The sequence below is a fragment of the Panthera pardus genome, unplaced genomic scaffold (genome assembly GCF_024362965.1).
Source record: "Panthera pardus isolate Hobbes unplaced genomic scaffold, ASM2436296v1 HiC_scaffold_24, whole genome shotgun sequence".
NCBI lineage: Eukaryota > Metazoa > Chordata > Mammalia > Carnivora > Felidae > Panthera > Panthera pardus.
Genome location: NW_026526810.1, coordinates 94971807 through 94975288, shown reverse-complemented (window position 1 = coordinate 94975288; position 3482 = coordinate 94971807).

The window sequence follows — 3482 nt, the reverse complement described above, 5'->3', positions numbered from 1 at the left end:
ATCAGTTGATGATATTTATGTGGGCCTATTATTGGGCTCCCTATTCTGTTCCACTCATCTATTTGTCTATTCTTTTACGAACACACACTGTCATATTACTATAGCTTTATCATAAGTCTTGAAGTTGGATAGTGTCAGTCCTCCAATTTTGTTCTCTTTCAACATGGTGTTGGCTGTTCCAGGTCTTTTGTCTCTGCATATAAACTTTACAATTAGCTTGTCTGTATCCACGAATAATTTGCTGGGATTTTTATTGGAGTTGCAGTGAATCTGTAGATCAAGTTGGGAAGAACTGACCTCTCGACAATATCAACTTTTCCTATCCATGTACATTAAATATCTTATTTAGCTCTTATTTGATATTTTTCATCAGTTTTATAGTTTTCCTCATAAATACCTTATACATATTTTGTTACAGTTAGCCCTGAGTATTTCATTTTTGGGGGTGCTCATGTAGAGATAACATATCTTATTTTCCAAATTATATTGTTCATTGCTCATATATAAGAAAGTAACTGACTTTTATATATTAACTTTGTACCCTGCCACTTTGCTGTAATTGCTTATTAGTTCCAGTATGGTTTTTCTGTTGATTAAATTTCCAGCAGAATAAAATGGGGCTATTTTACTCCTATTCTCCAGCAAATATCCCTGCCAACTTTATTGACTACACTATCTGGATAACCGTATGCAACCTTCTCATTAAATATTTCTTCTTTACAGAGTTCTTCCCTAGTTCCTAGAGCAGTTTAAGAACCCTCATTTTATGTTCTTATAGATACTTGTTTTTATCATAATACTAATGCTTTACTTTCATTACTAATTAAAATTCTTTCTGCCTATCTGCAGTGTAAAGTTCTTGGAAATCAAGGACTTTGTCTTCCCTGTTCATCACTGATACATAGTATAGACCCTCAATGCATGTTTGTTGAAGAATGAATAGATGATTGTATCCTCCCTTCCAATCACTACGAAAAAGCTGAATTATTCTTTATTTATCATACAAACTCGAACTAGGAAACTGAAACCAGTTAAGTATTTAAAGCAGATGGAACTTACTACGGTGAATGGAAACATAGGAATAGAAGAGGTCAAGAAGACCACCAGGAAATATAAGTTACCCCAGGTATTTGCAACAGTAGGAAGGTCTGAGGATTCTCAGGCTGGAGGGACAGTAGGAAGAACTGATATTATAGAAACTAGGGGCTCCAGTTCTGTAGGTCAGAAGTCCAAGTAAGAGTCTTGTGTTTAGAATCTCACCAGGCCAAAATCGTGGGGTCAGCAGGACTGCAGTTGATTGCAGGAGTTCTGAAGACGAATCTGCTTCCAAGCTCACTGAGATTGTTGGCAGAATTCAATTCCATGTGGATGTAGGATTGATGTCCTTGTGTCCTTGCTGAGTGTCAAACAAGGATGATTCTCAACATGGCTGCCTCCATGTCTCATGGCCCCCTGCCTCTATCTTCGAAGCCAGCAATGGCGGATCAAGTCTTTCTCATGTTTCAACCTCTCAGACTTCCCCTTCTGACTCATTTCTCCTGTTCCCAGTAAGAAAACGTTCTCTTTATTTTAAGTAGTGCTTTGAGCCCAACGCGGAGCTCAACACAGAGCCCAACACAGAGCCCATCGCAGAGCTTAATCTCATGACTCTGAGATCAAGAGTCAGATGCTTAACCAACTGAGCCACCAAGACATACCTGGAAATGTTCTCTTTTTAAGGGCTTCTGTGATTAGAGCGAATCCCTTTGGGTAATCAGGACAATCTCCCCATCTCAGGTCCATAACCTTAATCATATCTACAGAGTCCCTTATGCCATGTCTCATTTAACATTTTCACAGGTTCTGGGGATTAGGAAATGGACATCTTTGGAGCATCATTATTTTTCCTCCCATTGGCCAAACTCGGCTAAAACTCAGCTAAATTGATATAAGGGCCTAGGAAGTAGGCCTGCAGAGCAGAAGAATAAGTAATAGATTTGAAAGTAAACAGGCTTAGGTTCACCGTATTTCAAGATAATAACATTTTTTTCTTCACCAACTAGGGCTGGCTTAGTAGATAATTGGCCAGCTTTCTAGTTGCTGTCCAAAACAACGAATTAATCCCATTTACTATAAAACAAGACAAAACAAAACAGTGATAACACATCCTGCAATGAGATTAATTCAAACGATGCAATTGTCAATTGGCTTCCATAATCCTTCCAACTCTGTTTCTGAAATGGAGGTCAGTTAAAATTCTTATCTTCTGCAGAGAAATATGGAAATGAGGGATAGGTCAGGCAGGGAAATGGCAGACAATTCCAGCCTTAAGCGCAGAGGTTGAAAGCAAGTCCCTGGGTGTACAGTATATTCTTGGCTCAATCTCTCTAGAGCAGGCCATCAAGATAAGTGCCAACTAACAGAGATTCCTGGAACCTTTGCTGCTGTCCCAGAAGACTCAGCCAACCACAGGCCCCAGAACTGTCTCCAGCAATGTCAATAAACTGCCACCAGTTAATATCAAACTCCAGCAGGGACCAGGATAGCACATTTATGCTCCTAAACCTGTCCACCACCCTACAGTCATTTCATTGACTGAATAACAAGACTCTGCATTTTATACAGTTTAAGTTTCTGCACTCCACAAGCCAGAGAGGGATTATTTACAGTGTTACACTATTATTTTTAGTAAACATCCTCCCACATTTTCTTGCTTCTCATTAGTAACTCTGTATGGCAACAATACCTCAAAGGGAACAGCAACTCTGTTTTTTTTATTTTTTAATGTTTATTTATTTTTGAGAGACAGAGAGAGTCGGAGCATGAGCAGGGGAGGAACAAAGACAGAGGGAGACTCGGAATCCAAAGCAGGCTCCAGGCTCTGAGCTGTCAGCACAGAGCCTGACGTTGGGCTCGAACCCATGAACCATGAGATCATGACCTGAGCTGAAGTCAGACACTCAACTGACTGAGCCACCCAGGTGCCCTGGGAACATCAACTTTAAACTTTGTGAAAGCAAGGGAAAAACTGTTGCCAGTGATAGGACCAGCTCAGGAATGAGAACACTGTCTTCACACACCTTACCAGTGTTGTGAGGAGGAGCTCGACCACAAACACCCAGTTCCCCTCTGAGTGGAAACCCTTCTCAAGGGTCACACCACTGAAGAGAATCTGCTCTGGTCCGATTTTCATTTGTGCTGCCCCAACTCTACCGTGCCTTATCTGTCTTGTCCTACTCAGGTCAATAGTACGGTGTCACTTTCTCCTATTTTTGGTCTTTTGCATGAAGACTCAGTCTTTCTTTTATGTGGTTATTTAAAATTCACCTTAAGGACAGTTCTTGAAGAAGTTTGTTTCCTCCAATACTCTGTACAAATGCAGACCTCTGTTACCAAATGCCCTAGGAATGATGCTTCTCTCCGTTCTCCTGGCCAAGGAGATTTCTCTTCCCTCTAGAATGACTTCTCTGCCTTCTCTCTTCAGTCACCTGAAGAATATGCTC